Source organism: Delphinus delphis, chromosome 11 (genome assembly GCF_949987515.2).
Source record: "Delphinus delphis chromosome 11, mDelDel1.2, whole genome shotgun sequence".
NCBI lineage: Eukaryota > Metazoa > Chordata > Mammalia > Artiodactyla > Delphinidae > Delphinus > Delphinus delphis.
Window position 1 is genome coordinate 43,779,074 of NC_082693.1, and position 15,762 is coordinate 43,794,835.

A 15,762-nucleotide genomic window follows, 5' to 3' on the forward strand; every position below is an offset into this window, starting at 1 on the left:
CTTGTTGAGGTCTTTTGAGAGGCATATATCTGGTCTCTCCCGGTTATTCCATGATCTTACCATCAGTTCTCTACTTCAAAACTTCATTAATAATAACTTTATCATGGGACTGACAGTTTAAAAAGCCTTCATATTCTTTATCTCATTTAATTCTCATAATAACAATGTTGCAGACTAGGTTTTATCATTATTATTATTTTTTTTTTTTTTTGCGGTACGCAGGCCTCTCACTGCCGTGGCCTCTCCCGCCGCGGAGCGCAGGCTCTGGACGCGCAGGCCCAGCGCCCACGGCCCATGGGCCCAGCCGCTCTGCGGCATGCGATCCTCCCGGACCGGGGCACGAACCCGCGCCCCCTGCATCAGCAGGCGGACTCCCAACCACTGCGCCACCAGGGAAGCCCTATCATTATTCTTATTTTTATAGTGGAGCAAAGTAACATTCAGATCAACTAAGTTTTGCCCATGGCAAGTGGAACTGAGATTTGAACCCAGGTCTTCTAGGTCTGAACCCTAGTGACTAGAGTCATTCAACAAACAAACATCTATATTGTGTTTCATTATGCACTAGGTACCAAGAACCAGGAATTCAGATACGAATAAAACTAGTCTTGTTTCTACTGCCATGAGGGGCTTCCAATCTAGTAGGAATAAGTATGTAAAAAATGCAAAAATGTTTATACCAAGGGCAGAAACAAGTGGACCAGAAATCACTGTACCTTACGTTGCACATTAGAAACTATAATTCACTGAATCTGTGTTTGTATTTGAGTGTTTTAGCATTGTTACAGCCTGCACATTATTATCTGGGACATTATTGCTAGATAAAATATTGTTTGTACAATCCAATTAAAACAAGCTTGCCACCCAAGAAGAGGAACTCTAAGCAGAGGGATTTACATTAAACAAAAACACACTTGGAACTAATTCTATGTCTGTCTACGTTAACTGCTTGCTGAATATATAAGTAGTTTATAAAGTGTTGTTCTTCCCAATAATTTCATGTTTCTAAATTAGGTTAAATAATCCATTCAAATATCATTAACCTTAGAAATACCTGAACTCAGGAAGACCCGACCCTTTCTCTAGATCAGTTCTCCATAGTGGCTGTATCAATTTACATTCCCACCAACAGTGTAAGAAGGTTCCCTTTTCTCTACACCCTCTCCAGCATTTGTTGTTTGTAGATTTTCTGATGATGCCCATTCTAACCGGTGTGAGGTGATACCTCATTGTAGTTTTGTTAGGAACCAGGCCGCACAGCTGGAGGTGAGCGGTGAGCTCGTGAGCGAAGCTTCATCTGCCGCTCCCATCGTTCGCATCACCGCCTGAACCATCCTCCAACCCCTGCCATCCGTGGAAAAACTGTCTTCCACAAAACCGGTCCCTGGTGCCAAAAAGGCTGGGGACCAATATTCCTGATTTAGGTAGTGCCTGGTGAGATAGTCTCATGTGTGCTGAGCAGGAGAGGTAAACCAGACTCTTAAATTACTTTAATACATGGGCCTATGTGATAAGTACCATGAGAGACATATAAGAGGCCATGGAATTTGGAGACAGAAACAACCATTTTCAGTTGGAAGATTCTGAGAACAGTTAACAGATGAGTAACTTCGCAGCTGATCTCTGAAGGATGGATAAAACATTTTAAAATAAACTTCAGGGACTTCCCTGGTGCTCCAGGGGTAAAGAATCAGCCATCCAATGCAGGGGACACGGGTTTGATCCCTGGTGGGGGAACTGAGATCCTACATGCCAAGGGGCAACTAAGCCAGTGCGCCACAACTACTGGGCTCGTGCGCCTCAAAGAGAGAGCCCGCTTGCTGCGAACCACAGAGCCCTCACGCTCTGGACCCCACGCACCACAACTACAGAACCCACATGCCCTGGAGCCTGCCCAGCCACAGCTAGAGCGAGAAAACCCGCACACCACAAATAGAGAGAAGCCCACGAGCCACAACTAGAAAGAAGCCTGTGCACCACAGTGAAGAGCCTGCTCCACAACGAAAGATCCCACATGCCTCATGAAGATCCCCTGTGCCGCATCTAAGACCCGACACAGCTATAAATAAATAAATAAATAAATAAAAAATAAAACAAACTTCAATTTTTAGTTTATTAAAAATGCATATTTACTGTAATAAATTTAGAACATAAAAATTACATAAAAGAGAAGAAAAATCATCTATAATCCCACTACCCAGAAATAACCACCACTAACATTTTACAGTATCTCCTCTTAGTCTTTCCATGTAATTAAGTGTTCTTCTTAAAAAGAACATAGTTGTTTTTTTAAATTTCTCTATGGCAGTCTGTTATACATCATAGTATATTTCATCAATGGCTTGTTTGGGGACATTAAAATTGTACTCTTCAGAATTCTCTGGTGGTCCAGTGGTTAGGACTCCGCACTTTCACTGCTGAGGGCCCAGGTTCAAGCCCTGGTTGGAGAATTAAGATCCCACAAGCCATGTGGTACGGCCAAAAAAAAATTGTATTCTTTATTTTTGTGTTATTTTTTCTCATTTTGTTTTTGTAAAAATACTCTTAACAAAACATCCTTGTGACTAAATCTCTACATACCTCCTTGTATTCTCCTTAGGACAATTTCTTGCAAGAATAATTTCTTTGTCCAAAAAAAAATCTTTTTTAGGCCTCTCATTAACATTTTTAAAAATTGTTGTAAAATATACACATTTTAATCATTTTATAAGTAAAAATGCAGTGGCATTAAGTACATTTACAACATTGTGTAACTATTACCACTATCTATTTCCAGAACTTTTTCATCAACTCAAGCAAAAACTCTCTACCCATAAAACAGTAACTCCTCATTCCACTTCTCCCAGCCCCTGTTAATCTCTACTCTACCTATTATCTCTATGAATTTTCCTATTATAGGTACCTCATTTAAGTGGAATCATATAATATTTGTCCTTTTTTGTGTCTGGCTTCTTTCACTTGCATGATGTTACCGAGATTCATCCATTTTTGGCATATGTCAGACTTTTATTCATTTTATGGCTGAATAACATTCCATTATATGTATATATCACATTTTCTTTATTCATTTATCTGCTGACAGAAACTTGGGCTTTTCCTGATTTTTGGCTATAGGCCTTTAATATTTTTGACAAATTGTCCCTACAAGAAGACTTTAACAATTTGCACCAGCAGAAGTATGACTGTGCCCATTTCTCTGGTACTTATGAACACTATACTCTTTTTTTTTTAACAACATAATAATCAAGTATATCCTATTGTTGTTTTACTTTTCATTCCTGATAAAGACACACTATATTTGGAAAAACAAAGATAGCAGTGCAAGTCAGAAGACAATGGAATGACATCTTTGAAGTACTGAAAAAAAAATGCCAACCTATAATTCTATATCCAGTGAAAATTGAATTGTCTGTTTATTTCTACATGGCAAAGTAATCCGACAAATTAGCCATCCCACCATTTAATTAAAAAAAAAAAACTAGAAAACTGTACAAAATAGATGAACTGTTTTCAGATATTGGGCAAAAGCAACACAGGATTACAATCCGTGAGAGAAAAAGAAAGAAAAAAAATTATGTGAGCCTTTCAATTCTCCCAACTATCTGACCAGAGATACAATCCAGACAATATCATAGGAATGGGAAATCCAAGCAGAGTACAGTGGTTTTGCTGAGATAAAGGGACAGAGATTAGATTTTGGGAAGGCTGAAGAGGTGTGATTCTGTGGAAGAGAGTACTAGAGAGAAGAGAGCTATGTGAAGAAAGAGCTCCACAAATTTTCATAGTGGCCCTGTGAGTCTTTGACTGAACAATAGACTGCTCATGAATGGGAATGAGAGGAGAGACTCCATGAAACTGGCCAAAATCAACTATCAGGTAAAAAAAACAACTGCTGAAGAATTACAAAGTGTATAATTACTGGCACTTACACAGGGATGGGAAAATTAGACTTCCAACCAGTCAGACTGAAGAGACGTTGTTGAATACTCAGAGTATTCAGTAGAGACTTCACAAAAGCTATGCCTTAGGAGTAGGGCACCTACAAGCCTGAGAGTAAAGCTACCCTAGACCTACCCTAACAAAGTTTAAAAACATGCCTCAAAAGTATCAAGCTGATATTCAAGTAAATTAGCTGCCTGCCAGAACAAAGCCCAACACTCTTTAAAGGAAGGAAATAAAATCCAGAAACTCAACAATGTAACATTCACAATGTCCAGCATCTAATAAAAAATTACTAGATAGGGCTTCTCTGGTGGTGCAGTGGTTGGGAGTCCACCTGCCGATGCAGGGGACGTGGGTTCTGCCCTGGTCTGGGAAGACCCCACATGCCGCGGAGCGACTGGGCCTGTGATCCATGGCCTCTTAGCCTGCGCATCCGGAGCCTGCGCTCCACAACGGGAGAGGCCACAACAGTGAGAGGCCCGCGTACCGCAAAAAAAAAAAAAAAATTACTAGACATACTCCTTGCAACCATCAAATAAATAAATAAGTAAATAAATAACATAAAAAGGGAAAATGGGATCTATAGCCAGCAGAAAAATCAGACAATAAAAATAGACCCAGAGACATTCACAGAAAGATAGACAAGATGAAAAGGCAGAGGGCTATGTACCAGATGAAGGAACAAGATAAAACCCCAGAAAAACAACTAAATGAAGTGGAGATAGGCAACATTCCAGAAAAATAATTCAGAATAATGATAGAGAAGATGATCCAGGACCTTGGAAAAAGAATGGAGGCAAAGATCAAGAAGATGCAAGAAATGTTTAACAAAGACCTAGAAGAATTAAAGAACAAAGAAACAGGGGTGAACAATACAATAACTGAAATGAAAAATACACTAGAAGGAATCAATAGCAGAATAACTGAGGCAGAATAACGGATAAGTGCCCTGGAAGACAGAATGGTGGAATTCACTGCTGTGGAACAGACTAAAGAAAAAAGAATGAAAAGAAATGAAGACAGCCTAAGAGACCTCTGGGACATTAAACACAACAACATTCACATTATAGGGGTCCCAGAAGGAGAAAAGAGAGAGAAAGGACCCGAGAAAATATTTGAAGAGATTATAGTTGAAAACTTCCCTAACATGGGAAAGGAAATAGCCACCCAAGTCCAGGAAGTGCAGAGAGTCCCAGGCAGGATAAACCCAAGGAGAAACACGTGGAGATACATAGCAATCAAATTGGCAAAAAATTAAAGACAAAGAAAAATTATTGAAAGCAACAAGGGAAAAATGACAAATAACATACAAAGGAACTCCCATAAGGTCAACAGCTGATTTCTCAGCAGAAACTCTACAAGCCAGAAGGGAGTGGCATGATATACTTAAAGTGATGAAAGGGAAGAACCTACAACCAAGATTACTCTACCCGGCAAGGATCTCATTCAGATTCAATGGAGAAATCAAATGCTTTACAGACAAGCAAAAGCTAAGAGAATTCAGCACCACCAAACCAGCTCTACAACAAATGCTAAAGGAACTTCTCTAACTGGGAAACACAAGGGAAGAAAAGGACCTACAAAAAAAAAAACCCAAAACAATTAAGAAAATGGTCATAGTAACATAAACATCGATAATTACCTTAAATGTGAATGAATTAAATGCTCCAACCAAAAGACAGAGACTTGCTGAATGGACACAAAAACAAGACCCATATATATGCTGTCTACAAGAGACCCACTTCAGACCTAGGGACACATACGGACTGAAAGTGAGGGGATGGAAAAAGATATTCCATGCAAATGGAAGTCAAAAGAAAGCTGGAGTAGCAAATACTCATATCAGATAAAATAGATTTTAAAATAAAGAATGTTATAAGAGACAAGGAAGGACACTACATAATGATCAAGGGATCAATCCAAGAAGAATATATAACAATTAAAAACATATATGCACCCAACATAGGAGACCACAATACATAAGGCAACGGCTAACAGCTATAAAAGAGGAAATCGACAGTAGCACAGTAATAGTGGGGGACTTTAACACCTCACTTACACCAATGGACAGATCATCCAAACAGAAAATTAATAAGGAAACACAAGCTTTAAATGACACAATAGACTAGATAGATTTAATTGATATTTATAGAACATTTCATCCAAAAACAGAAGATTACACTTTCTTCTCAAGTGCACACGGAACATTCTCCAGGATAGATCACATCTTGGGTCACAAATCAAGCCTCAGTAAGTTTAAGAAAATTGAAATCATATCAAGCATCTTTTCTGACCACAATGCTATGAGATTAGAAATCAATTACAGGGAAAAAACATAAAAAACACGAACACATGGAGGCTAAACAATACGTTACTAAATAACCAAGAGATCACTGAAGAAATCAAAGAGGAAATCAAAAAACACTTAGAGACAAATTACAATGAAAACACGACGATCCAAACCCTATGGGATGCAGCAAGTTCTAAGAGGGAAGTTTATGGCAATACAAGCCTACCTCAAGAAACAAGAAAAATCTCAAATGAAGAACCTAACCTTACATCTAAAGCAATTAGAGGAAGAAGAACCAAAAAAAAAACCCCAAAGTTAGTAGAAGGAAAGAAATCATAAAGATCAGAGCATAAATAAATGAAATAGAAACAAAGAAAACAATAGCAAAGATCAATAAAACTAAAAGCTGGTTCTTTAAGAAGATAAACAAAGTTGATAAACCATTAGCCAGACTCATAAAGAAAAAGAGGGAGAGGACCCAAATCAATAAAATTAGAAATGAAAAAGGAGAAGTTACAACAGACACCACAGAAATACAAAGCATCCTAAGAGACTACTACAAGCAACTCTATGCCAATAAAATGTACAACCTGGAAGAAATGGACAAATTCTTAGAAAGGTATAACCTTCCAAGACTGAAACAGGAAGAAATAGAAAATATGAACAAACAAATCACAAGTAATGAAATTGAAACTGTATTAAAAATCTTCCAACAAACAAAAGTCCAGGACCAGATGGCTTCACAGTGAATTCTATCAAACATTTAGAGAAGAGCTAACACCCATGCTTCTCAAACTCTTCCAAAAAATTGCAGAGGAAGGAACACTCCCAAACTCATTCTATGAGGCCACCATCACCCTGATACCAAAATCAGACAAAGATACTATAAAAAAAGAAAATCACAGACCAATACCACTCATCAATATAGATGCAAAAATCCTCAACAAAATATTAGCAAACAGAATCCAACAACACATTAAAAGGATCATATACCATGATCAAGTGGGATTTATCCCAGGGATGCAAGGATTCTTCAATATATGCAAATCAATCAATGTGACACACCATATTAACAAATTGAAGGATAAAAAACATATGATCATCTCAATAGATGCAGAAAGAGCTTTTGACAAAATGCAACACCCATTTATGATAAAAACTCTCAAGAAGGTGGGCATAGAGGGAACCTACCTCAACATAATAAAGGCCATATACAACAAACCCACAGCAAACATCATTCTCAATAGTGAAAAGCTGAAAGCATTTCCTCTAAGATCAGGAACAAGACAAAGATGTCTACTCTCACCACTATTATTCAACATAGTTTTGGAAGTCCTAGCCACGGCAATCAGAGAAGAAAAAGAAATACAAGGAATACAAATTGGAAAAGAAGAAGTAAAACTGTCACTGTTTGCAGATGACATGATACTATACATAGAGAATCCTAAAGATGCCACCAGAAAACTACTAGATCTAATCAGTGAATTTAGTAAAGTTGCAGGATACAAAATTAATGCACAGAAATCTCTTGCATTCCTATACACTAATGATGAAAAATCTGAAAGAGAAGTTAAGGAAACACTCCCATTTACCATTCCAACAAAATGAATAAAATACCTAGGAATAAGCCTACCTAGGGAGACAAAAGACCTGTATGCAGAAAACTATAAGACACTGATGAAAAAAATTAAAGATGCTACCAACAGATGGAGAGATGTTCTTGGATTGGAAGAATCAATATTGTGAAATGACTACACTACCCAAAGCAATCTACAGATTCAGTGCAATCCCTATCAAATTACCAATAGCATTTTTTACAGAACTAGAACAAAAAATCTTAAAATTTGTATGGAGACCTAAAAGACCCTGAATAGCCAAAGCCATTTTGAGGGAAAAAATGGAGCCAGAGGAATCAGGCTCCCTGACTTCAGACTATACTACAAAGCTACAGTAATCAAGACAACATGGTACTGGCACAAAACAGAAATATAGATCAATGGAACAGGATAGAAAGCCCAAAGATAAACCCATGCACCTATGGTCAACTAATCTATGACAAAGGAGGCAAAGATACACAATGGAGAAAAGACAGTTCTTCAATAAGTGGTGCTGGGAAAACTGGACAGCTACATGTAAAAGAATGAAATTAGAACACTCACTAACACCATACACAAAAATAAACTCAAAATGGACTGGAGACCTAAATGTAAGACTGGACACTATAAAACTCTTAGAGGAAAACATAGGAAGAACACTCTTTGACATAAATCACAGCAAGATCGTTTTTGATCCAACTCCTAGAGTAATGGAAATAAAAACAAAAATAAACCAATGGGACGTAATGAAACTTAAAAGCTTTTACACAGCAAAGGAAACTATAAACAAGACGAAAAGACAACCCTCAGAATGGGAGAAAATATTTGCAAACAAATCAACGGACAAAGGTTTAATCTCCAAAATATATAAACAGCTCATGCAGCTCAATATTAAAAAAAACAAACAACCCAATCCAAAAATGGGCAGAAGACCTAAACAGACTTTTCTCCAAAGAAGACATACAGATGGCCAAGAAGCATATGAAAAGCTGCTCAACATCACTAATTATTAGAGAAATGCAAATCAAAACTACAATGAGGTATCACCTCACATCGGTTAGAATGGGCATCATCAGAAAATCTACAAAAAACAAATGCTGGAGAGGGTGTGAAGGGAACCCCCTTACACTGTTGGTGGGAATGTAAATTGATACAGCCACTATGGAGAACATTATGGACGTTCCTTAAAAAACTAAAAATAGAATTACCATATGACCCAGCAATCCCCACTACTAGGCCTATACCCAGAGAAAACCATAATTCAAAAAGACACATGCACCCCAATGTTCATTGCAGTGCTATTTACAATAGCCAGGTCATGGAAGCAACCTAAATGCCCATCAACAGATGAATGGATAAAGAAGATGTGGTACATATATACAATGGAATATTACTCAGCCATAAAAAGGAACGAAATTGGGTCATTTGTAGAGAGGTGGATGGATCAAGACTGTCATACAGAGTGAAGTAAGTCAGAGAATAACAAATATCGTATATTAATGCATATATGTGGAACCTAGAAAAATGGTACAGATGAACCAGTTTGCAGGGCAGAAACAGAGACACAGATGTAGAGAACAAATGTATGAACACCAAGTCGGGAAAGTGGCAGGGGCGGGGGTGGTGGTGGTGGTGTGATGAATTGGGAGATTGGGATTGACATATATACACTAATATGTATAAAATTGATAACTAATAAGAACCTGCTGTATAAAAATAATAAATTTAAAAAACCACAATAATGCTGAAATTTAAAAAAAATAGAACCAGAAATGACAGAAGTTATGGAATTAGTGGATAAGAATTTTTCAACACCTATTATTAGTTCAAGAGAAAAGAAAACAATAAATAAAATGAGGAAAGAAATAGAGACTACATAAAAGAAATGAAAAATACCACTGTATGGCCCTAACAACAAATTACACAACACAGTTGAAAGATCAGTGAACTTGAAGACATAGAAATAAGAACTATCTAAAGTGAAGCATAGAAAGAAAAGAAAGGGGGAAAAATGAACAGAGCCTCAGTGACTTGTTGGGCAATATCAAGTACACTACCATACATGTGACTTGGAGTACTGGAAGACAGTAGGAACAGAAAAGGATATTTGAAGAAATAATGGCAAAAAATTCACCATATTTAGTGAAGAAAATATCAACACACCCAGATCAAAATGTTTGATGAACCACAAGCAGTATAAACACAAAGAAAACTATATCAAGACACAGCATTAATAAAATTGCTGAAAACCAATGAGAAAAAGGACATCTGAAAAGAAGCCAGAGAAAAAGATCATTATGTATATGGAAGCAAATATAAGAATAACCATTAACTCTCTTCAGAAACAATTCAAGACAGAAAACAATGGAATTATACCTTTAAAATGTACTAAATGAAAAAGGTATCAATCTAGAATTCTATACCCAGTGGAAATACCCATTAAAAATGAAAGCAAAGAAGAAATTTTAAAACAAACGAAAGCTGAAAAAATATATATCACTTGCGGGCTTCCCTGGTGGTGCAGTGATTAAGAATCCGCCTGCCAATGCAGGGGACACAGGTTCGTGCCCTGGTCCGGGAAGATCCCACATGCCACGAAGCAACTAAGCCCGTGAGCCACAACTACAGGGCCTGTGCTCTAGAGCCCGTGAGCCACAGCTACTGAGCCCATGTGCCACAACTACTGAAGCCCACGTGCCTAGAGCCCATGCTCCACAACAAGAGAAGCCACCGCAATGAAAAGCCCATGCACCGCAAAGAAGAGCAACCCCCACTTACTGCAACTAGAGAAAGCCCATGTGCAGCAACAAAAGACCCAATGCAGCCAAAATAAATAAATAATAAAATAAATTATATATATATATATATATATATATATATATATATATATATATATATCACTTGCATTACCAGAACCATTAAAGGAGGTTCTTCAGATTGAAGAAAGATGATACCAAGTGGAAACAGATCTACACAAAAGAATTAAGGGCATGGAAATAGTAAGCATGTGGGTAAATATAAAAGACATTTTAAAAATTTAGGGAGTTCCTTGGTGGTCCAGTGGTTAGGACTCAGTGCTTTTACTTCTGTGGCCCAGGTTCAATCCCTGGCCAGGGAACTAAGATCCCGCAAGCTGGGCTTCCCTGGTGGCGTAGTAGTTGAGAGTCTGCCTGCCGACTTCCCGTCCCGGACACGGGTTTGTGCCCCGGTCTGGGAAGATCCCACATGCCGCAGAGCGGCTGGGCCCGTGAGCCATGGCCGCTGAGCCTGCACGTCCGGAGCCTGTGCTCCGCAACGGGAGAGGCCACAACAGTGAGAGGCACGCGTACCGCAAAAAAAAAAAAAAAAAAGATACATATCGTAAACCCTAGAGCAACTACTGAAAAAATTAAAGAAATATAATTAATAATAGGAGATAAAATGAAATATTAAAAATAGTCCAAGGTGAGCAGGAATAAGGAAGTAAAAATGGATAGGACAAGTAGAAAACAAATAGCATGGTGGTTGGAACTTAAACCTGACCATATCAATTGGAATTGTCTCTTTATGGATTTTGCCTATCTTTCTATTGGAGAGGTTGTCTTTTCATGTTGATTTGCAAGAGCTCTTAATATAATAAAATATAAATGCTTTGTTATATATGTTTTCTGCCTTTAATGTTATGCTCAGGAAACCTTTCCCTGACCAAAATAGATAGCACTTTGACAAAGAGATGAGATTAGTATAAACTTAAACACTGACGCAGAAAACTGAAAATAGAATTATCATATGATCCAGCAATCCCACTCCTAGGCATATAATTCAAAAAGATACATGCACTGTTCACAATAGCCAAGCCATGGAAACGACATAAATGTCCATCAACAGAGGAATGGATAAAGAAGATGTGGCACTTATATACAATGAAATACTACTCAGCCAGGAAATAATGCCATTTGCAGCAACATGGATGCAACTAGAGATTATCATACTAAGTGAAGACAGAAAGACAAATACCATTTGGTATCACTTATATGTGGAATCTAAAATGTGGTGCAAATGAACCTATCTATGAAACAGAAACAGACTCACAGACATAGAGAACAGACTTGTGGTTACCAAGGGGGTAGGGAGGGGGAGGGAGGAATGGACTGGGAGTTTGGGGTTAGTAGATGAAACTATTACATATAGAATGGATAAATAACAAGGTCCTACTGTATAGCACAGGGGACTATATTCAATATCCTAGGATAAACCATAATGGAACAGAATATAAAAAAGAATGTATATATGTATATAACTGAGTCACTTTGTTGTACAGCAGAAATTAACACAACATTGTAAATCAACTATACTTCAATTAAAAAATAAATGAAAAAAAGCTTAAACACTGAGAAATAAAGAGTTGTATTTAGAAAATCAATATTGTATAGGTTAGTTTAGCTATAAAAGGCACTTAAGGGAATCAGAACATAAGGTAGAAAGAGTAATTCAGAACCAAAACATTGAGTGCTATCTTAGTCTATTCAGGCTGCTATAACAAAATACCACAGACTAGGTAGCTTATAAACAACAGAAAGTTTTTGCTCACAGTGGGAAAGTCCAAGGCAGAAGTAGGGAATTAAGAGGTAGAAACTACTATGTATGAAATAAATAAAATACAAGAATATATTGTACAGCACAGGGAATATAGCCAATATTTTATAATAACTATAAATGGAGCATAATGTTTTAAAGTTGTGAATCACTATGTTGTACACCTGAAACTTACATAATATTGTAAATCAAATATACCTTGATAAAAAGAAAAAAATGTTATTGCTCACAATTCTGGAGGCTGAAAGTCTGAGATCAGGGTGCCAACATGGTCAGGTGAGGGCCCTTTTCCCGGTCTCAGACTTCTTGTATCCTCACATAGTGGAAGGGGGTAGGAAGTTTTGTGGGGTCTCTTTTATAAGAGCATTAATCTCATTCACAAGGGCTCCACCCTCATGACCTAATCACCTCCCAAAAGTCCCACCTCCTAATACCCTTTGGGGACTAGGATTTCAACATATGAATTTGGGGGGGACATGAACATTCAGACCATAGTAACTGCCTTGATTATCTGATGAATAAGCTTGATCTCCATTGGGTAGACCAAACGGAACGCATTAAAGGTTGTTGTTTGATGAAATGACACCATCAACATTGGGCTTAAAGGAAGCAAATCTTGTTGAAGATCAAAGTGTGTGGGACTGACTGGGGGAAGTGGGTGATGGAGAGAGATCTAAGTTGGAGACCAGTTAGTGTGCTTTTGCAGTAGTTCAGACAAATAGTGACTAGGATATCCACCTAGATAATGAATAAGGATAAGAATTATATGACTACTGTAAAAACCAATAGCCTCAAGCTTCTTTCAGTTCTGGGTTTTAGACAAATTGAATCTGAAGCACCAACATCCGAATAGGAGATATTGGATAGGCAGGTTTTAGAGGTGGTCGGGTTAGAGAAAGTTTGGGAGTTATTAGCACAGAGGTAATTATTGAAATCACAAGAGTAAATGAAGTCACCAGGGGAGACTTGAGTACAGCAGAACCTTGTAGATTTCTAGAATGTTGGACTCATCCTTCCAGACTCAGACTAGTCATGTCCTCTGGGGAGCCTTCCGTGATCACAACCTGCCTGTCCCCACCCCCGCAGATGGGGGACTTAGGAGTCCCCTCTCGGCTTGCCCCTAATAGAGTATCTTTTACACTTTATTATTGTTGAGTGTTTTCTTCTTTGTTTTTCTTGAGGTTCTAGAAGGGAGGTACCAAAATTTATCCAACTTTGGGTTCTCCTGGACTGTAGAAGACTCTTGAAAAATGTTTCCTGAATTTAATCAAAATCTATGTCTTGTTGCTTTCCCAAAAAAAGAGATCCTTTAACATTTCTCTCCCCACCTCTCAGCCAATTCTATTACCCCCACTCAGTCAGTTATCTATTTGGGGTTATAATCTCCTTCCCTCCCACTGCAGTTCAGCATCTTTGATTTCCAGGAGAGAATGGAAAGCATTACTGTTTCTTTTAAGAGATGGCATTACTGACAAAAAAAGGTACCCTCTCGATCCCAGATTCTCTATCCTCCTCAATTTGTAGCTCTAGGTTATAGTTGGGTAGGGAAGGGAGATCTATATATCCCATCCTGGAGTGCCTGGGAGCCTGAAGAGAAAAGATTTTCTAGCTGAGTAAACCTATCTGCTAATTTCAAAACAAGCTGGAGTCTAGGGACAAGATAAGTCGCAAACATTGACCCCTCACAGTACCACCTAGTGGACAATAAGAAACTAACACGTGGATTCTGAGCCTGTGAGGGTAAAAGGCCAATCCTAAAATAATTCACTTCTGGATCCCTAGAATCTTTGCTATTTACACAATAGGAGAGAGGATTCATCTGCAAGGAGGAAAGAAATGGTAAGTAAATAGTAATATAGTCTCAGGATTAAAAAGAAAGCCAGGGGCTAATGTCCTTCACCATAAGCAATAAGGGTCCTTGAGGAAATAATTAAACTAATATCCTTCTATTCCACCCATCCCAAATATAAAGACCAGAAGGAAAGTGTGTGTGGTGCTTCAGCCCCTCAGTATTGATTTCATTAGTGGCTTTGAAATTTATTTTCCTGCAAACAAAGGTAAGGAAAACATCTTACATTCTAACCCAATACTCATATAGTATATATCTGAAACAAAATTATCGTGAGACATATTTACTCTTATAAAGCATCAGTCTCTGCTCTATTATATTCTACTTAAGAAGCAGTACTGGTCACAAGTTTCTAAATTGATTTCATTACCCACATATAGAAAAACACTAACTTAGTTAGTGTAATATTAATCAAGTAATTAACGTTGATTTTATGTAAGAAAATGTGCCCCTACAAAATTGAAAGCAAATTGGGACTTCACTGGCAGTCCAGTGGTTAAGACTCCTCGCTTCCACTGCAGGGAGTATGGGTTCGATCCCTGCTCTGGGAACTAAGATCCTGCATGCCACACGGCCAAAAAAAAAAAAAAAAATCAAAATTGAAAGCAAATTTACCACATACCTTTCATGCTGCCAAGCCTTTGTACATACTTGCTCCCCACTACTTGTCTTTCTTGAGATGCCAGTCATAGTCTTCTTTAAGATCCAACTTCACCATTAAGGCTCACCATCCCCGCACTTAGAATAAACAGTTTCTTTCTTAGCTCTCCCTCAACTCATTGCTGATACCTCTACCACAGCACTTAATTAAATCTGACCAGTGCTTAGTGATTTACATGACTTAAGAGCTTCCTTAAATGAAGGTTCTACAATGTGTAGAATTGTGTAAAATGTGTTCCTAATTTCATCCCTCCAGACTAGTGCAATGATTGATGGGACCCAAAAAATATCAAAATAAACTTTAACCAAGCTACTAAAGATCCAGGGAATTTAAAGGTTTACTGTGGTAAATACTGTGCTTTTGCAAAGCAAGTAGTCTCTCCCTAATAATGACTTTTAAAGTATAGATTCCTCTATAACATCTGAACTTACAAAGCATCAAATGCCTACTTATAAGCCAATTAAATCTTATTTAAGGGACTTCCCTGGTGGCGCAATGGTTAAGAATCCGCCTGCCAATGCAGGGGACACGTGTTGGAGTCCTGGTCCGGGAAGATCCCACATGCCGTGGAGCAACTAAGCCCGAGAGCCACAGCTACTGAAGCCCGCGCGCCTAGAGCCATGCTCTGCAACAAGAGAAGCCACCGCAATGAGAAGCCCACACACTGCAACGAAGAGTAGCCCCTGCCCGCCGCAACTAGAGAAAGCCCACGCGCAGCAACGAAGACCCAACCCAGCCAAAAATAAATAAATAAATTTGTATTGAAAAATCTTATTTAAAATCTTTATAATTGCATAGGGGTCTTTCTTACACAAGGGAAGTTGAACTTTTGGTCTCACACTGATGTGCC

The 15,762-nt window shown here is 38.2% G+C and overlaps 2 non-coding genes across 2 annotated transcripts; both read left to right on the forward strand.

The window, feature by feature from the left end:
- The first annotated feature begins 2,377 nt into the window (after positions 1 to 2,377).
- Positions 2,378 to 2,450, forward strand: TRNAE-UUC (transfer RNA glutamic acid (anticodon UUC)). Its single transcript has one exon. It is a non-coding gene; the product is annotated as a tRNA-Glu (tRNA).
- An 8,423-nt stretch (positions 2,451 to 10,873) lies between these two features.
- Positions 10,874 to 10,945, forward strand: TRNAK-UUU (transfer RNA lysine (anticodon UUU)). The gene has a single exon. It is a non-coding gene; the product is annotated as a tRNA-Lys (tRNA).
- Positions 10,946 to 15,762: the final 4,817 nt, after the last annotated feature.